At 52.0% G+C, this 23,685-nt stretch overlaps 1 protein-coding gene across 5 annotated transcripts in view; it reads left to right on the top strand.

Moving 5' to 3' along the window:
- Arhgef10l (Rho guanine nucleotide exchange factor 10 like) overlaps positions 1-23,685 on the top strand; it is a 142,989-nt gene that overhangs the window by 604 nt on the left and 118,700 nt on the right. The window contains exon 2 of one of the 5 annotated variants that reach the window (XM_063288422.1): positions 4,791-4,869. The exons of the other annotated variants lie outside the window; for them this stretch is intronic. The gene's annotated coding sequence lies outside the window, so the exon portion shown is untranslated. The remainder of the gene's footprint in view (positions 1-4,790; positions 4,870-23,685) is intronic. 5 annotated transcript variants of the gene reach the window in all.

The raw sequence follows: 23,685 nt of genomic DNA, 5'->3' as shown, positions 1-23,685 counted from the left end.
CCCTCTGTCTGAGTCCTGACTGGCCTTTGTGCCTCTCTCTCTCTCTCTCTCTCTCTCTCTCTCTCTCTCTCTCTCTCTCTCTCTCTCCCTTCCTCCCTCCCTCCCTCCCTCCCTCCCTCTCTCCCTCTCTCCCTCTCTCCCTGTTCTGGACATCCCCGCCCGCCCCCCCCTCCCGGCTCTGTGTCACACTTTCCCCATCCCTCCACTGTGATTCGGTGTTGTGGGGTCCCTCCGAATTGCATGAAGTCAGGTAACACGGGGTGGCTTCTGTTTTGAGTCAGCCTCTCCCATCTTGAGTCCTGGCCCAAAGGCGGGACAGCCGGGCCTTCCGCAGGAGTAGGGTGTTGGAGGGGTCAGCGGCAGGCCATGAGTGAGAGGTATGAGCCCTTGGAAGACAGGTTTGAGTCCAGTAGGTTCTCTAGATGGCAGCGATCAGCTTTTAGGGGTGGCTTGTAAGAGGGAGCCAGGTGGGGGAGGGGCTGGATCTCTCTGTGTTCCCGAGGGTGAGAGTCATTTGGACCCAAGAGTCTGAGGACCCCATCTCAGCCCAGAGCGGGGAGATGGTACTGGGTGGGTCATTTCTGAGGGGCTTCCGATCTCAGTGTTTGCTTCAAAGGCCTTGGAGTCCCCATGGGGAAACCCCTGGCCAGCCTGCCCAAGGTCCCATCTGTTCCTCTTGGCTGTGTGGGATAGAGCAGGTTGTGCAGGCTCATTAGTACATTCGGCCCTGCCCTGCAGCCAGCCCTGTCGGCTTGGCTGAGAGCTGAAACACCCATCTATCCACCTGTCTACACAGCATGGGCTTCTCCACACAGAGGAGAGAGGAGGAGGGCACTGCCTGAAGATCTCAGGCAAAGCTCAGTCAGGGCTTGCCTTTTATCAGGCTGCAAGCTGCTCCACCATCCCTGAGGCTGGTACCCTCCCTTCCGCTGTATACCTCGGTTCCCACCCTTGCTTCATCTACAAATGGGTTCCATCCCTCACCTCTTCCCCAGGTACCTCCTCTCCATTGAGACAGGCAGGTTTCTCCCAAGCTCTTAGGATTCTCGTCTCGAGTAGAGGGGCTCCTTTACATCTGGGAGGCTTTGGATGCAGTGGCTATGTCTGTTCTTGGTCACCAGCCCACAGCACTGCCTGGCGCGTAGTAGCCGATATCGGAAACTGGTGGTTCCTACATGTTTGCCCTTTAAAGTTTTAACTTTAAGAGGCTGGGATGTAGCTCAGCGGTGGAACACTTGTCTGGCACGTGCAAGGCCCTGGTTTCTATCTCTTGTTCTACAACCAACCAACCAACCAATCAAGGAACAGGGAAAAGCTGCTGGGTTCCTGGGGTACCTGGGAACAGGAAGGATCTCTGCACAGATACAGTATCTGCCAGTCAGAGGGCTGGGCTAGGAGCTCCGAGCCCTGGAAGCTTCTACAGGAAGAAGATACAGAGTAGGGTGGTTATATAGACTGCTACTAACGGCTTGGTTTATGCTGTAGTTCACAGCCAGCCACTATCTCTTGTTTGACAACAACCCCGGTAATTAGGCAGGGAAGACAATATGTTTAACAGATGAGGAAGCCGAGCAGCCTCAGGGAAGTGACTGCCTGAGGTGAAGTTAGCGGAGGAGCTGGGTTCCAGTTGGGCTTCCTAACTGCATCCTTGCTGACCTTTGCAACCTCTCTGTGTTCTCTCCCTGCCCTACTCGGGCCAATAAGTCTCTGTCTGGTCCTGGAGAGGTCCAGCATCCACGCGGATTCTATCTCATAAGCAGTGAGTGTTCTAGGGTTCTCTTGACATCTCCCTAGACTCCTGCAGGCCCAGCTTCTTGTCTGATGTCCCCAGAGGACATCCTAGTCTTTGCTGCAGTGCAGGTCAGCAGGCCCACTTTCTTTTAGGGCCCTGGGTTGAGTGCGTTCTGGGTAGTGCCGTGCTGGAGTTAGCGTTGTTTTGATGCACGCAGAGCAGAGCCGGTGGCTGAGTTTCAGGAGCTGACTGTTATTCATTATTCGATCAGGAGGGAGGCTGGGGGGGAATGGCTCAGTGCGTAAAGCACTTGCTGTCCCAATCTAAGGATCTGAGTTCGAATCCTCAGAACCCATGCGGGAGGTAGAGGGAGACAGGCAAGTTTTTGGAGACCAGTTAGCCTGGTCTATACAGCCACAAACAATGTCTGTCTCAAACAAAGTGCAGGATGAGGACCACACTTGAAGTTGTCCTCTGACCTCCACACATGCTGTAGCATGTGCGTGCCTGCTTTCACACGTATGACCACACATACACATACACACAAAACACAGATGTACAAAGATTAAAAAATTGTGAGTTAGCACCAGGTGTGGTTATGCAAACCTTAATCCCAACACTTGTAAGACAGGGGTAAGTGGATCTCTGGGAGTTTGAGGCTAGCTCTGTCTGTGAGGTGAGTTCAGGCTAGCCAGACCCTGTCTCAGAAGAGAAGGGGAGAGGAATGGCATGAAGAGCCTTGATTTATTGAGAGCAGATTGACCAGGGACAGGGGGAATGACTCAGACATTGAGAAGCAGGGCAAGATGTCCAAGTGACAAGTCAGGAGTTCATGGTAACATTCAGGGCATCGTTTGGCCAAAGCTGCATAGGCACTGGTGACCATGTCCAATCTGCACAGATTCTGCGCCCATGTGAGGGAGAGGAGTTGGCTTGCTTTAGGATGGTTTGTGACCTCTGGTTGGGGTTCAGGAATGACAGCTTATTGAGTCTAGTCTGAGTCCTGATTGTGGTTGCTGGGGTCGGCTTGTGACAACACCCAGAATGCATTGCTAAGTTCCAGAGACGTTCAAACTGGTCCTTCAACACAGCCACCATCAGGACATGGACACTATGGTTGACTATGGTGGAGCAGTGTGTGGAGCACAGTACAGAGAAGGAATGGCCAGGGGGCAGTATCTGCAGAAGTTCAGTGGCAGAAGCAGCAGGGCTTCCATGTGGCTCTGGCATCGGGTGAACGGGGTGGGGGTGGGGGTGGGGTCTCCAGGTCTGTGACAGAGTAGGGACAGAGCATCCTCAGGTCTAGGATGTTTTTGGGGTTTCCTGGGCATCCCAGAAGAAAGCATGTTAGGCCTTCTGCTGGATCCGCCTTGATCCTTGGGCATCGGCCCTCGGGGGATCCTAAGGTGATCCACTCTTCCCTGGTGCTTTTCAGTGAAAGTCCATCCCAGAAGCCCCCTGCTTGGTGTGCATCCTGAATCCCAGCCATTAACACACAAGACAGAGACAGCCACCTCCTCATCCCCCCTCTTTTTCCTCTTCCTCCTCATCATTGTCTTCCTCTCCCTCCTCCTCTCCTCTCCTCTTCTCCCTCTTCCCCTTCCTCCTCCCCTCCTCTCCCTCCTCCTCTCTCTTCTTCTTCCTCCCTTTCCCTCCTCCTCCTTCCCCTCCTCTTCCCCCTCCTCCTTTCTGTCTTCCTCTCCCTCTTCCCCTTCCTCTCCCTCCTCCTTCCCTTTCTCCCTTCTCCTCTCCCTCCTCCCTCCTCCTCTCCATCCTCCTCTCCCTCCTCTCCCTCTTCCCCTTCCTCTCCCTCTTCCCCTTCCTCTCCCTCCTCCCCCTCCTCCTTTCCATCCTCCTCCTCTCCCTCCTCTCCCTCTTCCCTTTCCTCCCCCTCCTCCTCTCCCTCCTCCCTCTTCCTTTCCCTACTTTCCTCCTCCTCTCCATCCTCCTCTCCCTCTTCCCCTTCCTCTCTCTCCTTCTCCCCCACCTCCCCCTCTTCTTACTCCTCTCCTCCTCCCCTTCCCCTTCCCTCTTCCCTTCCTCCTCTTCATCACCCTCCTCCTCTCCCTCCTCTCTCTCTTCCTCTTCTTCGATTTCCCCTCTCCTCCTTCCCCTCCTTTTCTCCCTCCCCCCCTCCTCCTCCCCCTCCTCCCCTCCTACTCTCCATCCTCCTCCTCTCCTTCCCCTTCCCTCTTCCCTTCCTCCTCTTCATCACCCTCCTCCTCACACTTCCCTTTCTTTATTGTCTGAAGTGGGTGGAGGGAGGGAGCTGTCAGAAGCCGCTCTTATTCAATTTCCATAAGAAAACAATGGTTAAATCAAGTAGGAAAATAACAGTCTTAGAAGAGAAAACGTCTCCAACTGGATCCCTCTCAGACCCCCCTGGGCGGCTCATTACACAAGCGTTCATTCTGTTTTGATTATTTTCTTTTCTTGAGACAGGGTCTCACTGTGTAGACTTGGCTGGCCGGCTGCTTGCTCTGTAGACCGGGCAGGCTAGGAGCATGCAGAGCTCTACCTGCCTCTGCCTCCTGAGCGCTAGGATAAGAGGCATTTGTCCCCATGCCTGATCATTTTTATTTTTTAAAACATCCATTTTATTTTGTGTGTATGGGTGTGCAGGCGCATGTATGTGCACCACGTGTGTATGCCGAGGTCAGGGGAGGGTGTGGGATCTAGAACTGGAGTAACAGATGGTTTGTGAGTTGCCATGTGGGTGCTGGGAACCAAACCTGGGGCTTCTGCAGGAGCAGCCAGTACCCTTAACCACTGAGCCATCCCTTTATTTTACTTTTAATGATACATGTATTTCATGGCCATTAAAACAAAATAAAACAAAATTGGAAGAAGCCAAAAATAGCCCTTCACCACACCAGCTCCAGACACCTCTGGACAGAGTGGCGTGTCTCACCCTCCCGCAGCCACTTGCTTGCCCCCTTGCCTAGGCTTTGTAGAACCCACAATGCACCAGGTCTGTGCTGGCTCTGTAGGTGAGGGGCCCACTGCTGGACGCTAGAGTAATTCATTTGCCTGCTTTCTTTCCCCTTCTATAAAGCAGAGGTCAAGCTGGGACTGACTGCTCAGGCTGGGGAACACAGAAACACAGGTGCCCAGGGCAGTGCCGGGCCGAGTGGAAGGTAGGGTAATGGTTATGTGGGTGAAAAACACTGCTCTGTGCTTTCAATGTGAGTCTGTCCTGAGGCTAGAGAATTGAACTGTCAAAAGTCAGTTTAATAAAAGAGAAGGCATGATGCTTTACCGATGAACTCTTTATTACATTCATCTGTCATCTATCATCTATGTCTATCTACCTATCATCCATCTGTCTCTATCCATCATCTATATATGTATCTATCATTTACTTGTCTATCATCTGTCTGTCTATCTATCTATCTATCTGTCTATCATCTATCTGTCTATGAATCTGTCTATCATCTGTTTATGAATCTGTCTATCATCTGTCTGTCTATCTATCTATCTATCTACCTATCTATGTATCTATCATCTATCAATCATCTATCATGTGTGCATGTGCACATGTGTGTGCGTGTGCATGTGTGTCTGTGTGCATGTGTGTGCGTGTGTATACATGTGTGCGTGTGTGTGTGTGTATGTGTGCGAGTATACTAAGTTGAGTGTGTAAAGATCAAAGGACAACTTGCAGGAGTCAGTTGTCTCCCTCCTTGTTGGTCCTGGTGATTGAATTCAGGTCATCAAGCTTGGTGCAGGCTCCTATATCCACTGAGCCATCTTGCTGGCCCCATGCAGATTATTTGATATATATTTTTTTGAGACAGGGTCTTACTTTATGGTCCAGGTTGACCTGAAACTCATTACATAGCCCAGGCTGTACCTCAACTCATAGGTATCTTGCTGCCTCAGTCTCCTGATGCTAGGTTGAGCCTAGCCTTTAATTTAACTTAAATTTTGGAGACAGGGTCTTCTATAGCCCATGTTGGTCTAGAACTCAACTCACTAGCCTAGAGTGACTTTGAACTTCTTTTTTTTTTTTTTTTAAATGGAGGCAGTTTTATTCTAAGTATGTAAGAGCATACATTGTGCTGTCTGATTACTCAGGCAAGGCACTGATCTGAGAAATTGCTTGAACTTAAACACAGCACTCAGTTCCACAGTTTTCCTTTTCTCATCTGTGAAATAATAATAACAGTAATAATGATAATAATAATAATAGCACCCATTGCACTGTACTATGTAAAAATAGTCTATAAATGTTGGTCTCATGGGCATTGTTAACTTTATTTATTTATTTATTTATTTATTTATTTTTTTGCTGTTTTTTTTTTTTTTATTAACTTGAGTATTTCTTATATACATTTCGAGTGTTATTCCCTTTCCCGGTTTCCGGGCAAACATCCCCTTCCCCCCTCCCCTTCTTTATGGGTGTTCCCCTTCCCATCCTCCCCCCCCTTGCCGCCCTCCCCCCAACAATCTAGTTCACTGGGGGTTCAGTCTTAGCAGGACCCAGGGCTTCCCCTTTCACTGGTGCTCTTACTAGGATATTCATTGCTACCTATGAGGTCAGAGTCGAGGGTCAGTCCATGTATAGTCTTTAGGTAGTGGCTTAGTCCCTGGAAGCTCTGATTGCTTGGCATTGTTGTACATATGGGGTCTCGAGCCCCTTCAAGCTCTTCCAGTTCTTTCTCTGATTCCTACAACGGGGGTCCTATTCTCAGTTCAGTGGTTTGCTGCTGGCATTCGCCTCTGTGTTTGCTGTATTCTGGCTGTGTCTCTCGGGAGAGATCTACATCCAGCTCCTGTCGTCCTGTACTTCTTTGCTTCATCCATCTTGTCTAATTGGATGGCTGTATATGCATGGGCCACATGTGGGGCAGGGCCTGAATGGGTGTTCCTTCTGTGTCTGTTTTAATCTTTGCCTCTCTATTCCCTGCCAAGGGTATTCTTGTTCCCCTTTTAAAGAAGGAGTGAAGCATTCACATTTTGATCATCCGTCTTGAGTTTCATTTGTTCTAGGCATCTAGGGTAATTCAAGCATTTGGGCTAATAGCCACTTATCAATGAGTGCATACCATGTGTGTTTTTCTGTGATTGAGTTACCTCACTCAGGATGATATTTTCCAGTTCCGACCATTTGCCTACGAATTTCATAAAGTCATTGTTTTTGATAGCTGAGTAATATTCCACTGTGTAGATGTACCACATTTTCTGTATCCATTCCTCTGTTGAAGGGCATCTGGGTTCTTTCCAGCTTCTGGCTATTATAGACTTTGAACTTCTGATTTCCTGGGCTCCACCTCCCTCGTGCTGGGCCGTCAGGTGTGTGTCATCATGTCTGCTTTATGCAGGGTTGGGGCTGAGTCCTGGGGTCTGGTGGGGTCTCGACAGGCGTGCTACCAAGTGAGCCATGCCTCCAGTCCCGTAAATCTTTATTATTATTTTTTAAATGTTAAATTTAAAAAGTTGTGGTGGGCTTTACGTGGGAGTAGAGCCCTGAAGGAGTTAACACCCCAGGTTAACAAAGGATGATGAATTTGAAGTGATCAGACAAGGGAGAAGGGGGTCAGTCCTGGGAAAGGGCTAGGAAATGTCTTTGAAGTGAGGTTATGTCAGCTACCTTCCCATCCTTGTGATGACACTCGGGACAAAAGCACCTGAGGACGGAAGGTTGTATTTGGGCTCACAGGTGGTGCACAGTCTGTCATGGCGGGGAAGGCTTTGCGGCAGGAGCTGGAGGCCGATGGTTACATTGTATCCACAGTCAGGAAGCAGAGCGAAGATGCTGGTGCTCAGTTCAATTTTATCCTTTTTCATGCTGTCTAGAACCTGAGCCCCTGAGATGGTGTGGTCCATAATCGGGGCCTGTCTTCTCTCTTCAGTCAGCCTCTCTGGAAACACCCTCGTAGGTGGACCAGAAATATGTCCGCTAGGGCTCTCTACAGTCTGTTCAGTTGAGCATCAAATTCGCCTATCACAAATGTCCAGTAGGCCTCTTACACAGACAACATTCCTCTTCTTCCTATTTAGGGGAGAGAGACTTATGTCCCTGTTACCAGGGGAAATGTAGGCCCTGCATTTAGACAGAAGGGAGCAGGCAGAGGACATTTCTGTCCTTCCTGTTGGCACAGAAGCTCAAAAGAATTCTTACACCATATGACACATTTTGAGGTAACATTCTTTTTTTTTTTTTGGTAACATTCTTTTTACTTATGTTTTACATTAGTGTGTGTGTATGTGTGTGTGTGTGTGTGTGTGTGTGTGTGTGTGTGTGTGTGTGTGTGTGTGTGTTGATGCTTTTGTGGAGGTCAGAGACAAACTTGTGGTAGTCAGGTCTTTTTTTCTACTATTTGGGTCTTGGGGATGGAACTCAGGTGGACAGGCTTGGTGACAAGCGCCTTTACCTACTAAGCTTTGACGATGGGCTCATGGCAGATGGCATCGCGTTGGTGGGAGTGTTTGCCAGAGAGGAAAATGGGAGAAACTGAGGTCTCACAGCCCCTTCCCAGGGCAGGCTGTCAACAACCTGGGGATATCTGCTAGTTCTCGCCTCCCAACTTTTGTGATCTGTTAAGAGATAGCCTGTCTGCAGATCATTAATCTGAGACTCTTCTACTGAGTAGCCACGACTTGGAGGCATTTGCCTGAGTATCCAGGGCTGAGGGCCAGACACAGGCTAGGGAGACCATAGGTGCCAAGCCAGTGGAGGGGATAAATGGATGGAGACAGTGTGGGGGTTCAGGAAGATTTGAGCCTTACTCCAGCCGGCACATGTACTCTGTGCCTCACCTGCCTCCGACCCCCTGAGTTGCCATAGTCGCTGGGTGAGGTTGTAGGCTCCCCGGGGCCATAGGGAACCAGGGTATAGGTTCAGGTTATGGCAGGGAGCTTGGGGTCAGGGTTCTGTGTCTGAGATAGAATCAGCATTGCAAATTAGGACTGTATGCAGAGAGGGCCAAGGGAGGGAGAAAGGAGTCAGGTGACTTCTAGATCTTTCTTTTGTATACATGGTTGGGTGTAGTGTCAGAAAGTGAGCCAATTTGTGGGGAGTTGGGGGATGGCTTGGGGGGGAAACTGAGGGTTTAGTTAAGGATGAGGGCACATTTAGAGGTCACGCTTAGCTGGGAAGCTAAGTGGTATTGGCACCTGTGGAAAGTGAGAGTTAAGTGGAACATCTGGGCAGAAGGAAGCAGTGAGGGTTGTGAAGGGAGCTTGGCTTCGAGGAACCCAATCTGCAATTCTAGAGTGTGGGGCTGAGCTCAGCCCTAAGTCAGAGGTGTGCGAATTAGTCTGGTTGTGTAGCAGGGAGAGGCTCCCAGGACACCCAGCTGTGTGAAGGGCGGCTCTCCCGCAGGTCCGTGATCTCGGTGACCTCCTTCAGTCTTGGCAAGAGAATGCCAGAAGCGTGCAGTGGTTTTCAAGTGTCTGACGCCTGTTTAGTGAGTGCCTTCTGGGTACAGGCGCAGGTGCAGAGCAGAGATTCCCAGGTGAGGAGGATAGAGACCCCTTCAGTCTCTGGGGGAGGCAGACAGGTCTCCACCCAACGTAGGGAAAGAGAAGACACTGCCCAGAGAAGCGGTCAAGTGGCAGAGTTAGCCCAGATGAGGGAGGAGTAAGAAAGCAAGGGAATACTGCTGGAGGACTCTCACCGGAATCCTCCGATTTACCCGGAAGGTCTTTGGGGGCCGTTCAGGTGTTTGGGTCAGGGAATAGCACAATTAGAATTTTTGCCCTGATGATGAGTGGGGAGGAGCAGGAGACACAGGAAGCCCTTTGAAGCTGGTACAACCCCCGACCCACCCCCAATGATGAGCCCAGTGTCTGAACCTTGCTTCCTTCCTTGTGTTCTCTGCTCAGTTCTTTTATTTTTATGAAGGAGATTTCAGAGACTCAAGAGACTCAAGAGACGTTAAGCAACCTGCCCAAGGTCACGGAGCCTAACAGGGTAGATGAAACAGATGCCTTCTCAGGGGGCAGATGCGGGAGGTTGAGTAACCCCAGGGAGGGGCTCTCCCAGGTCAGATCTTTCAGCCTTGAACTTGTCTTTGTAGTCTCAGGGGCCTCTGGAGACGCGGAGCAGGGCGTGGGCCTTCCCGGAGCCACTTACTCTGTCGGATTGAAAGCTTTCTGGGCGTCTGTTTCTTGGAGTGTCCCGGAAAACCACATGGGTCAGGTCCAGGATTCGATTAACCCAGGTCATATGAGGTCATGGAGGGAGGTGGTCCCACCGGGGAGCTGTGTTTCAGAGATGGCAGGCTCAAACCTCATTCGGGGACCACAAGAGATGTCAGGCAGGTTTCAGAGCCCTGCCCATTCTGTGGCTACCACTCTGTGGGCTACCCCCCTTTCTGGAACCTCAAAGCAGGGGTGACATGAAGATGGCCTACAGGACGAGTCCTAACCATGGGCACTGTGGCTCATCTGGTTCTGTTGTTTTATATGCACGACTTGGGCTCATTGTACAGACGAGGCTGCCAAGTGTGAGCAGTCAGCCCAAAGTCACACAGTGAACACGGCAGGATGTCCCATGTGACTCTGGAGCCCTCCCTCGGAACCCTGAGGGTCCCTGCCAGCCTCTGTTTATCCGGGCATGTTGTCTCCTGCTGACAAGTCACCAAGGTAGGCTCTTGGTGGGCAGGGCTTTTACCCACGTAGGGACACCCAGTCTCTTCCAGTCTGTTCAGTTTTATCCCAAAGTTTTAGGGCTACAATTGGCCAGGTAGACCAGGCTGGGGATCCCAGCAGCTCAGGCTCAGTCTTGGAAGGAAGGGTGTGTGTCAGGAGCATGGAGCTGGGCACCTGGGGTCACACCTCATTTCTAACCACCCAGGAGAGCATGGATAGTCTTGCCCCCAGCCCACAACTTCTCTCTGAGCTCCAGTTTCCTCTTTGTGAGCCAGGCAGGAGATTTTATTTTTCATCTATGGGCGTGGGAGCTTGTCTGAATACATGTCTGTGCATCTTGTGTGCAGCATCTGTGGATGCTGGAAGCAGGTGTCCGGATGCCCTGCACCTTGAGACAGTTGTGAGCTGCCATGTAGTTGCTGGGAGTTGAACCTGGATCCTCTGCAAGAACAGCCAGTGCTCTTTACCCCTGAGCCATCTCTGTCTTTCTGTCTCTCTCTGTCTCTCGAGACAGACAGGGTCTCTCTACTGAGTCATGGCTGTCCTAGAACTCACTATATATAGACTGGGCTGGCCTTGAACTCACAGAAATCGCCTGCCTCTGTCTCCCAAGTTCTGGGATTAAAGAAATTCACTTCCTTGCCTGGCTCCAACTTCATTATTGTTATTATTTTTTTAAAGATTTATTTATTTTATTTATATGAGCACACTGTCGGTGTCTTCAGACACACCAGAAGAGGGCATCAGATCCCATTACAGATGGTTGTGAGCTACCATGTGGTTGCTGGGAATTGAACTCAGGACCTCTGGAAGAACAGCCAGTGCTCTTAACCACTGAGCCATCTCTCCAGCCCTCCAACTTCATTATTAAAAAAAAAACCAAACAAACAATAAACAAACAAACACCAGGATCTCCTGTAGCCCAGGCTGGCCTTCACCTTACTATATATCCAAGGGTGGCTTTGAACTCTTGAAGCTTCTGCCTCCACTTCCTAGTGCTGTGCTTACACAATAGAGAGTGTGTCTTGGAACAAAGCTGCTCATCACATGGTGGCCAGGAAGGACAGGGAGAGAGAGGGAGGGAGAGGAGAGGAGAAGAGAAGGGAGAGAAGGGAGAGGAGGGGAGGGTAAGGGAGGGGAGGGGAGAGAGGGGGGCAGACTAAGGTCCCAATATCCCCTTTAAAGATTTATGCCAATGACTTCACTTCCTCCCATTAGACCTCTCCTCTTAAAGGGTTCACCTCCCAGTAACAGCACAGGGAGTAACCAGCCCTTTAACTTTGGGGAACACTCTGGGTCCTCTCTAAGAAATACCTGAAACACCACTTTCTTGCCGGGGTGGACTCGAGGCAGACTGAGCTCAGGTCCTGGCTCTCCCACTCTCTAGCCCTGACCACAGCAGGACTGCCAGCTCTGCCAGTCTTCATTGTGTCTTCATTGGCTCACCAGGCTCTGGCACTGCAGGACTCTTCAGAGCCTTTACCGTATGCATTATTCTGCCGTGGTTTCCCCTTTGCCCTTAACCTCCACCTCCCTCCATTCCCCACGTGAGTAAGTTGCCTGTCACGTCTCTCAGGACACAGACGTTGCCCCAAATGTACATACTCGTGTGCATGCATGACTCTGCAGGACTCTTGACGCCTCTTGCCTGTGGAGTTTGGGGACATCCCTATGAGCTGTGACAACTTGAGATCAACAGACTCTCCTTCTCAGCCCCTTTGTTTCTGCTCCCTGCTTGTCAGCTATCACTTCCCTGAACGTGGGTGGGTCGTGTAACTTCATCCTGTCTGGGATGGCTGGGGCAACCTGGCTCATGGTGGGGCAGACGCTTGGGTAAGGAGGGAGGGAGGACTCAGCGATTCCTAGAAGGTTTGGAAGTTGCACCAGGGATTTTCTCTAGGCAGGTCAAGTGTCTGCAAAGGTGGCAGGTGTGAACAGACAGTTGCGAGTCCTAGAGAATCCATGAGCCAGAATTCTGACCTTAGTCTGTGTCAAATGGGGCCCTGGGCGGTCTGCTAAGAATACCCATCCCTGAGCCACCTAAGAGGAATTAGGGGAGTTTCAAATGAGGTTTTTTTTTGGGGGGGCGTGGTTTACTGGGGTTGGAGCCAGGGTCTGCTTTCATTCTCACCCTGGTGTATGCCAGGCAAGAGCTCTATCACACAGGTCAGAAACTGCATGTGAGGCCTCTTCAGTAGGTCTGAAGGTTGCAGTCTAGGGACCGGTTTGGAAAAGGCTGAGACCCTCAGAGCTAGAAATGTTTGCCTGAGTGGCTGCCATGTGAGTGGGAGTCTGTGAGGCCCTGCTGTGAGCTGCCCTTGCCTACAGCACCCTCCTGGGGCTCCTTGGTGAACCAGTACTGCACTGATGGGGAGGGAGGCCTCTGGATGGGAAGGGGATACAGATCCCCGGGCCAGCAGACCTGGCTGGGTCTCGGTTTACAAGCTCCCGGCTCTTTGGTTTATTTGCTTGTTTTTCATTCAGGAAACATTAGTTGAGATCTATGAAGGATTCCCTAGAGAACACGACTGTCTCCAGTCACAGCCTGCAGTGTTGGTGATAGACATGGTGATCATAGAGGAGGCCTAAGCTAGGGTAGGGAAGAAGAATCTGCAAAAGGACTGAGTCAGACTGAACACTTGGGATGCAGTGGGGACACCTGGGGATATGAGCTCTCGTACGTTCCAGATTGGAGTAGAGCTCCAAAACACTGCTGATGAGTTCCTGTCATTTCTTCATCCATTTGTTCCTTCGTCTTCTGGATCATTCACCTGTCCTGGCAACTAGGCATCTGTTTACTTATTCATCTATCCATTAACCCACCCACCCATCCACCCATCCATCCACCCACCCACCCATCCATCCTCCCACCCACCCACCCACCCATCCATCCACCCATCCATCCATCCACCAACCCACCCATCCATCCACCCATCCATCCACCCACCCACCCACCCATCCACCTATCCACCCACCCATCCACCCACCCACCCATCCACCCATCCATCCACCCACCCATCCGCCCATCCATCCACCCACCCACCCATCCATCCACCCACCCACCCATCCATCCACCCACCCACCCACCCATCCACCCACCCATCCACCCATCCATCCACCCACCCATCCACCCATCCATCCACCCACCCATCCGCCCATCCATCCACCCACCCACCCATCCACCCACCCACCCACCGATCCACCCACCCACCCATCCATCCACCTACCTACCCATCCATCCACCCACCCATCCACCCACCCACCCATCCATCCTCCCACCCACCCATCCATCCATCCATCCATCCATCCATCCACTCCCCATCCTTCTACCCACCCATCCATCCATCTATCATCTACCCACCCACCTACCCATCCATCCACTCACCTATCACCCATTTTCTTTTTCTTTTTTTTCTTTTTTTCGGAGCTGAGGACCGAACCCAGGGCCTTGCGCTTGCTAGGCAAGCGCTCTACCACTGAGCTAAATCCCCAACCCCAATATCACCCATTTTCTATCCATCCATCATTTACCCTTCCATTTACCTACCCACACTTCCATCCACTCACTGACCCACCTACCTACCATCTACCATCCATTCGCACATCCATCTGTCCCCTCATTCACCTGTCCATCCACCCATCCATCCACACATCCACTATCTATCCTCCAATCCACATATCCCACCTACTCACCTGTCTATCCATCCTTCCTCCTCCATTCTCCCATCCACTCCGCTCTGGCCCCCCAGTGTGTGCTGGGGACCCTCTGGGACCTTGACAGAGGGCGGAAGCATAATCCTTCCCTCTGGGGGTCAGAAAACAAAGCAAACTCTGAATTTCAGGGGCTCAGAAGGGCATGTGTCTGGCTATCCTGTGGTCATCATGAGAAGCTTTTAGCCTGGGCTGAGGCTTGAGAGAGGTGGGAGGGTCCCAGGCAGATGAGGTGGGGACAGCCTTGGATTGGAGGAAGGGTCCTGCCTGTGGGGGTGGGGCAGGTGGGCACCTCTTTCCTAAGCTTAAGCTACGTTTGTCTTCATCTTCCCACAAGGCTTGGTCCACAGGAGATGCCAACAAGCAGTGGGGGCGGCAGATGGGTGAGAACAGGGCCTCTGAGCCACACCGAGGAGCTAGGCTCTCTGTGGAGGCAGGGAATGCCACTGTTACATTTTGTCCCGGCTATGCAGACAAAACTGAGGGGTCCAGTCTCTCTCCCTTCCTCCTAGGCTCTTCTTGGTGCTCTCATGCCCTAGGCACAGTGGGGGATGTGCAGTGAGTCTAGTCAGACAGCTGAGACCCTTAGCCTTTTCAGTTACTTCTGTCATGTATGTCGTGGGCTAAGCGTCCCAGCCTCTCTTGGTCTCTATTTAGTTTCTCTATTTTAAGTAATAGCGGTTGTTGCAAGGACTAAGAAAGTCCTATCAGTGCCCAGAGTGTAGTTAGCACATAGTGAGGGTCCAGGGGGAATTCTCTCTGCAGGTAATCTGGCCTCTGTCACTGGTATTGACAGTCTCAATGAGGGAGGACTAGATTCAAACCCCAGCTATAGCTCAGAATGTCCCTAAGACCTCAGCAAGCTGGCTCAGAGCTCTGAGCTCAGGTTTCCCATCTGTCTGGGGATCGACAATCCAAGAGGCCAGGAGCCTTAGCGTCTGACTCATTTGCTTTGCGGCTTCTCCCTGAGGCTGGTCCAAACAGGCAAAGTGAACTTTGGGTTTGGTGAGAGTCACGGCGGGGTCATGCACTGGCCTTAGAGACCATGGTCAGCTGTGGACTCTACAGGGTCATGTGCTCATGGCCCCCATGTCCTTTGGAATTGGGCTCTTGTGTGTCGCATGCCTGAGGTCTTCACAGCTGGCTGCTCTGGCTGGGGCGCTGGCCCGGCTATTTCATCTTCCTTTCTCCCCTACTTCCTGCTTGGCCCATACTCTTCGGTTGGGTGGAGCATACCTGATGCTCTTCAAGATCTGGGTCACTGCAGGTAAATATTAACCCATATATCTAGCTCCCATCACAAACTTGTCTGGACTAGCTTTGGGGGACTTAGCTGATTTGCAGGCCAGCCAGGGAGGCAAGGGTACTCATTCTTTCCCAGGGATTGTTCTAGGTCTAACCTCATCCAGGACTGCTGCTACAAGAGGGCAGGGGGCTAGCTCAGGGTCACACAGCAGTGTGGGTGGTCCTGTGGTCCTGGTTACCCTGCAAAATCCTGCTTGTCTCACTGGGACCCTAGAGCATCCTTGCTGTCTGGCCTATCCCAGGATGCCATGAATGTGAGCGGTGTCTGAAGTTTGCCTTCTGCCAAACTGATGTGAGGTGGTGCTGGGCTTGTCCAACACACCTTCGTGGTGGAACACCATGGGCTTTCCTGAGTCTGGGTTGGGACCTGGGAGTGACTTCCCCCGATACCAGCCAACCAGGCATCCTTGGAAGGTCACTCATTGGGTACCACAAGAACCCAAGTGTTGAATCATATTTTTGAGAGGGCTCATGCACACAGACAGCATGCAGCTTGGTTCTCTGGCACCTGGGTTCCCGTCTCCGAGTTTTTCTTGTGGCTTTGTTACATTCGGTGTGAAGGGAGCCTCTGAGAGGCAGGGACAGAGATGTCCAAGATGAGGACCGACTGGCGGGTGGATGTTCATAAGAGCAGGCACTTGTGGTGTGTGTGTGTGTGTGTGTGTGTGTGTGTGTGTGTGTGGTATGGTGTGTATGTGTGTGTGTGAGTGGTGTGTGTGTGTGAGTGGTGTGTGTGTGTGAGTGGTGTGTGTGTATGTGTGTGTGAGTGGTGTGTGTGTGTGAGTGGTATGTGTGAGTGGTGTGTGTGTGTGTGTGAGTGTGTGAGTGGTGTGTGTGTGGTGTGTGTGTGAGTGTGTGAGTGGTGTGTGTGTGTGTGTGTGTGTGCGCACGCACACACGAGTGTGTGTTCAACTTTATGAGTTGGTCACTCCTTATGGCCGGGAGCTGAGATAGGTAAGTCTGGTCCCCCATGGTATTGGCTGCTGTAGACAGGACAGATAGGGGTCAGTCCAATAAAGGGCCTTGGAGGTGGGACAAACTGGGCTCAGGAGGGAAACGCTGGCTTTGCCTGTACCCTGCTCATGGTCTTGCAGTCAGATGTGGCCCAGTACCAGTAGTCCTATTCAGGAATGTCCTCACTCCCTTCTCAGAGGGGTCTTGTCAGAACTCCAAGAACACTAATATCACGCCATAGCTGCTGGGCGTTGGTGGCCAAGGCACATGACCCAGCTTGAGGACCAACTTGTCCCAAAGTGGCTTAGGGATAGGTTGGGTTTCCTGGCTTTCTGGTGTGGCTTCAGCCAGCTCTGCATGGAATATTCTCAGGCACATGAGTCACAAGGCCAACCTTCCTCCTCAGACTGCTCTTCATGTCACTTTCTGCAATTTTCCCCTAATATGGTCTCTTGTGGTTTCCACTTTCCCCTGCTGGGCGCCTGGTCCTGAAAACCTGACAGGTGTCCCCCAGAAGACGCAGCCTGCCTATGGATGGGACTATGGAGGAATGTCCCTGGGTAGCCAGGTGGCAGAGGTGAAGTCACGTGGCTCCATGCAGTGCTTTGAGGCCAGGTATCCTGAGCACTGTCTGCCCCAGGGAGGGTGCCGGGCCAGGTGTGTCTCATCCTAGGGGCCACGAGTCCCCTGACAAAGCCAGCATCTGAGAGGAGTCTGCTGCATTAATGACAGGGCCAGGGCCGCCTGGGCAACACCCTCTGGGGTCAGGATGGGCACAGGAAGGGAGGCAGTGAGGCACACAGGGAGAGATGAGAGGGCTGAAGTTGTTTTGCCACAGGGAGACGGCAGCTGTGAGCAGGGAGCACTCTGTGCTGAAGCCGTGATTCTTCCTTCAAAGGAGGAAGACGCCCACCCCTCTCCCAGGGATTGTGAATTTTCTGACAAAGGAGCAATTTTGGTGTGCACGGTGGAGAGCTACTTTGGAGACCTACGTGTGCCAGGCATAGGGCTAGGCTCTGTAAGCCCTCTTGGGTCAGGAACCTTTTCCTTCCCACATACAGTTATTATCTTCCCAGGAACGGCACAGAGGCTTCACGGTCGGGCCTCAATGACTGCGGGCTGAGGGAGTGAAGTGCTGATGAACCCCATAAACTGAGACTTGGGGAAGCTGAGCCAGACAGTGCCTCAGACAGTGGTTCTCAACCTCCCCGACGTGGTGACCCTTTAATACAATACCTTATGCCGTGGGGATTTTTACCTATAAGATGATTTTTGTGGCTACCTCATGACTGTAATTTTGCTACTGATACGAATCGTAATGTAAGTGTCTGATGATGCAGGGTGGTCTTAGGCCACCCCTGTGGAAAGGGTGTTCGATCCCGCAGAGGGGTCACAAATGCATAGGCTAAGAACAACAGGCCTAGGAAGATGTATTAGGTTTAACACTCGCTTTACCCAATTCTCCATTCTGTGCTTCAACTCACTCTCCAGGCTCCTTAAGGAAGAATTCCCTGTACTGGCTGGCTGGGGGCTGGACTTCTGAAGGCTACTCCCTCTGTTCCCGTCATTAGCCTACTATGACTCTGGGATCCTGCCACATCTCAGGTCTTCCCCAGCCAAGCCAGGTCAGGACAATGCAGGTCAGCACTGTAGGGTCTGTTACCTCTGGTGAATCTGCCACTGCCACTTTGCCCGGGCAGTGGTAGATCCACCTGGCTCAACCCCTGCTGTCCTCAGAAGTATGTGTGCCCACTCTCTTCCCAGCTAGAATTCCATCCAGACTTTCGTGTTTGCATGGAACTGTTTCCAAGAGCCCAGGGCTGGGGTGCCGCGCCTGTCAGCTTTCTGTTAATGTAGCGGATGAGTGCACAAAGGCATCTCAGGATTGATTTTGGCACCTGCTTCTCAGTGACACCGGGCAACCCAAGGAGGAATCGTGTTCTTGATTCTGGGCCCCCGGAAAGGGACCTGGACTCCAGACACCATGCTCATCACAAGTGAGCAGGGCAGTTGGGCGGAGTGGCCGGAGCAAAGACAGCACGAGGACACTGACTCCCGTGGCGTTCTAGCACAGCCACACTGCTATGACTGTACATCATGGCACCGAGGCTGGACAAGCGTCTGTTGGGAGGCCATCCTGTGCACCATGGAGTTTTTGGCTTCCACTCACCTGGTGCTTGAGTCACCCTCCAGCTCTCCTCCTCTCTCATGAGATCCGGTGGCTTACCGGGCTCCATAGCATGTGTTCACAACCTCAGTGCTTGGAAGCTGAGAGACAGAAGGGTTGGGGCAGGATTGCTGTGAGTTTGAGCCCAGCCAGGGTTATATAGCCAGAACAGGTCTGAACCCCTGTACTCTCAAAACAAGAACCATTGCCTTGGATACACAGGAAACCTGCAGATGTGTGAACTGAGGGGAAGGGACATATTGGAACCCAAGAGTGACCCTCTCACCCCTGGGAGGAGCAAAGGAGCCAGAGGAGCCCAGTCTCCCAGATCCCTTCTGTGTAGACGCTCTGCAGGTATCTGTGAGGTGAAGGGGCCCTAGGAAGCCAGGGCTCCTGTGTTAGCCTAGGTGTCACAGAGTCGGCTGGAGCTCTGCCCGGTCTGTATGTCCTTTTGATGGATGCCGTGGACAGCCATCAGCTGTGATCTGGAGTACCGGGGAAGAGCCTTGGACCTGGAGAGTTGAATTGGAATGGGGGCAGTCTGCCAGAGCCTCAGTAAGCCCTGAAATGCTTCCGGACTTTATGGCTCCTGTGAGCACAGGGCCAAGGTTCTGTCATAAGGCATCTTCTCAGAGCCTCAAGCCATTCCTGGGTCATGGGAGCCATCACCACCACCACCACCACCACCACCACCACCACCACCACCACCACCACCACCATCATCATTTTGCTTTGATTTCTAAGACAGGGTCTCATGTAGCCCAGGCTAGCCCCTTACTCACTTTGTAGCCAAGGATGACCTTGAATGCCTGATCGTATTGCCTCCCAAGTGCTGGCATTACAGGCATGGGCCACCATGTCTGGCTATTCCGTAGTCTCTGTCACATGATCAGGTGGCCATTGGGTGGTTGAAAGTCAAAGAGGAAGCCCAGCTTCCCTGCTGTCCCTTTGAGTGAATGGAGGGGTGCGCAGGAGATGAGACCACTGACTTCCTTTAACAGGCTTGAGCCTTTGATTTCATGGATGGCATCCTTGTCCTTTGGGAGAGCCTCTGGCCATGGGGCAACCTTGGATGCACCTGTATTGTGAAGTCTTGGCAGGCAGCATCTAGGTGGTGACCTGTGTACCATCCCCACCCCAACATTTTTTAAAAAGGAATTATTTATTTTATGTATGAGTATACTGTAGATGTCTTCAGACACACCAGAAGAGGGCACCAGATCTCATTACAGATAGTTGTGAGCCACCATGTGGTTGCTGGGGAATTGAACTCGGGACCTTTGGAAGAGCAGTCAGGGCTCTTAACCACTGAGCCATCTCCCTAGCCCCCAAAATTTTTTAGTATAAATTATTCTGGGTGCTGACAGCATATGGGGAAGGAGCTGTCCATCTCACCTGCCTGGGCCACAGGTCTCTGCCAGGCCACTTGGGCATTGTGCATGTTCCTGAGTGGATTGCTGACTGAAGGGACTTTGCTGGCCCAAACTTTAGCGAATTTTGCTGTCTGTCTGTCTGTCTGTCTGTCTGTCTGTCTGTCTGTGTTTGTGTGTATGTATGTAAATTTTTTATGTGCGCACACACACATGTGCACATGTATATTCATCTGTGCTACATGTACATGTAGAAGTTAGAGGACAAGCTGTGGGAAGCTGTTCTCTCTGTCCATCATGTAGGTCTCTGGGATTGAACTCAGGCTGTAAGCCTTGGTGGCAAGCTCCTTTACCTGCTGAGCTGTTCTGTCAGCCTACGCACGTTATTTTTCAGGCCTAAGAAGGAAGTGGAGGCTTGGGTCCCTGTGTTGTGGCTCTCGCTGGGGATGGGTTCTGGGCTTGTGGCTTTGCGGGTGATGGATCCAGTGCAGCCTGTGCAGGCTGAAGGGCTGGAGGTCCTCTCCCCGCAACCTCACAACCATGGTCATTGCTGCATTTTGGCTATATTTTGCATAATGAAAGACCACATTGTTGCCTTGATTTCTACTTCTGCCTTTTCTGTTGAGCCTTCACCCCTGTCCTGTAGTCACAGTTGTAAAGAGGACAGAGAGGTATGTGGAGATTTGGGAAGAGCTAAGGGTTAGCTCACCATGGACCATAGTGGCTGTCCCAGAATGCATCAGCTGTCTCTCATTCCCCACAGTGAGAGCTGCTGTGAACCAGACTCTGTAGGGGGGCCTGCCCAACACTATCCCAGGAAGGGCGATGAGGGGTTGGGGGGAGCTACGCAATCATTTATTCATTCAATGTGTAGTATTAAGCACTTACTGTGTTCAGGCTCCCGCCGAGCCCTCTTATAGGGATGGCTACTTCATTGATTTGTCAGCTCCTTCAACTCTTCCTGTGCCCTGTGTGGTGGGTGCTCTCAGTGGAAGAGGAAGCCAGGATTAGGTAAAGGAACTGGTGTGCTCAGGGTCCTGCCCTGCTCACGCGGCCACATTTGGTGGCACATTTGCAACATACACATTGGGTGGCAGAATTCATTCTTCTTACGATGGTGGCTAGAGTCTGACAGTGGTACACAGGGCACTCCAAGGATATGTGGTAGGACAGAGGTGGCTTCAGAGCAGGAGGGGCCCAGGGGTAGTGGTTTCCATTCTCCACTGAGAAAGCAGACACAGGCAGGGTGGGCGACAGCTTAGGGCTCTGTGATTTCAACATGGGGGTGGGGAGGAAGCTAGGGTGGGAGAGCAGGAAGCATTAACTGGGATGTGGGAGAGCAGGGAGCAGCGACTGGGATGTGGGAGAGCAGGGAACACCAACTGGGATGTGGGAGAGCAGGGAGCATTAATTGGGATGTGGGAGAGCAGAGAGCACCAACTGGGATGTGGGAAAGCATGAAGCACCAACTGGGATGTGGGAGAGCAGAGAGCACCAACTGGGATGTGGGAAAGCATGGAGCACCAACTGGGATGTGGGAGAGCAGAGAGCACCAACTGGGATGTGGGAAAGCATGGAGCACCAACTGGGATGTGGGAAAGCATGGAGCACCAACTGGGATGTGGGAGAGCAGAGGGCACCAACTGGGATGTGGGAGAGCATGGAGCACCAACTGGGATGTGGGAGAGCAGAGAGCACCAACTGGGATGTGGGAGAGCAGAGAGCACCAACTGGAATATGGGAGAGCAGGGAACATCAATTGGGATATGAAAGAACAGAGAGCACCAACTGGGATGTGGAAGAGCAGGGAGCACCAACTGGGATGTGGGACAGCAGGGAGCACCAACTGGGATATGGGAGAGCAGGGAGCATCAATTGGAATGTGGGAGAGCAGGGAGCACCAAATGGGATGTGGGAGAGCAGGGCGCATGAATTGGAACGTGGTCCCTGGGAGTCTTTTGAGGCATGCCTCATATAGCCATCTCTAGTCCATTTTGTCAGTTGATTATGAAAGAGAGTAGGAGTTTGGGGAAGTTCCCTGCCTGGGCCAATGTCATGGACCTGATCTGATTCATTAAAGGCAATGGGGTTCAGGACTCATCCTGGCCAGTGTTAAAAGCCTCTTTCTGTCCCTGGCACCTCCATCCCAGCCTCCAGGGCCCCTCCCCACACCCCAGGTAGACAGGCAGCATCTTTTCTTGGAGTCAAGTGTAAGAGAAGCTGGTGAAAGTGTTGGCTTGCTCCGGGGGCGTCTTGCCAGCTCGTGTGGACTTTGGACATTGAGAATAGGCAGCCTTGGCATGTAGCTGTGGACTTGCTCTGATCAACTTGACCTAGGATGGCTCTGAGACTCAGTTTCAGTGGTGCAGGACAGAGTCTAGCTTAGGGCAGGGTCAGAGTGTATGAGCTTCCTCTACCTCCCTTCAGAGGTGCTGAGAGCAGCTGAAGCCCACTCTCAGGTCTCCAGGAAGGACAGCACTCCACACAGGGCATGGCTTTACATCTCTGAGAGTTCAGCCAGGGTTATCCTGGGCTAGGTGGTCCCGGGCCCTCTGAGTGCCTTGGGCTTGACCTTCTGTTGATCTTCTGGAGATGGCAGACTCTGCTGCCCAGTCTGCCCTGCCACGGATGGGTGAGCCAAGCTGCTTTTAGCTGAGTTTTACTGCTGAGCGCTCCCTGAGGTCAGAGTAGAAGAGTCCGTGACAGACTAGAGCTGAAGCCATAGATTAGAGCCAGATAGATTCTTGTGGCTTTCAGAGGGCCTTCCACTCTCAAGTCCAGCCTTGTCTCTTCCCTGGAGAGCTGAGTGAGTATCCCAGTCCCCACTTGCCCACCGTCCCTGCTGCCCACAGAGCCGATGGCGGCCACCATGGCGTTCCAGGGTTCTGACCTCCTCCCTGGGCCACATGCTTCTGACTCACCCTAGGAAGAATGTGGTGTTTTGGGAGAAGTTTTTAAAAATAGCCCAAGTCCTTCTCCGCCCTGCCCCACCCCTTTCTCCTGATCAGTGTCTGGAGAGGGCCTCAGCTCTCTTTCTACACTAGTATTTGGGGCGCCCCCTCTTGCATATCCCAGGGCATGGTGAGGGTATCAGGTGGGTTCTCTCAGATGAAATGTGTGGGTGCAGGCTGAGGCAAGAGGAGGAAGCCTATTTTAAGAGTGGGTGCCCAGTGTTTTCCTTCTCCTTCAGGAAGTTGCCCTGGGGCCAGGAAACCTTCCCCCCTCCCCTCATCCCTCCATCCCTCCATCCCTCCATCCCTCCCTCCCTCCCTCCCTCCTCTTACTCCCTCCTTCCCTCCTTCCTTCTCTTCCTTCTTGTTGCAGAAAACCACAGCTCTCATCATAAAGGGAATAAGAAAGAGTTTATTCTGGAGCCATTTTGAGTGACCATAGCCTGGGAACACATATTTTAGGTTCCCACATAGTCAATGTCCCAACATGGAAACAGTTTTATGAAGTTTTTGTAAGACAGGGGGGAACGACCCCTCAGTTCCAAGAGGCTCTCTGACGACACGCTTAGCGTTTGGACTCGTGAGAGGTAGTCACCTGCTCAGTTCATAAATAGCAAAAAAGTTTTTATCTATATTGTCACAAGATGTCAGTTCTAGCCTACGGGGCCAAGGAATGGTTTTTCTGGAGGGCTAGACCTTAGCCCAAGATTAGGTAATTAGTTTCTGGACTGGCAACATTCCAACTTCCACAGGACTGGGATTCTCATCAGTCAGCCAGTCAGCTCCTGCGGGAAGATGCCTTTCTGGAGTTTTCCTCATTCACTAAGTCCCTCTAGCTCCTCTGGGTGCCAGGCCGTGCTCTGGGGGCTGTGGGTAGTGTGAACACCAGCCATCGTG

Source organism: Rattus norvegicus, chromosome 5, assembly GCF_036323735.1.
Source record: "Rattus norvegicus strain BN/NHsdMcwi chromosome 5, GRCr8, whole genome shotgun sequence".
In the NCBI taxonomy this organism is placed as follows: Eukaryota; Metazoa; Chordata; class Mammalia; order Rodentia; family Muridae; genus Rattus; species Rattus norvegicus.
The sequence above is the reverse complement of the archived record's forward strand: the minus strand, read 5'-3'. Positions and strand labels throughout refer to the sequence as shown.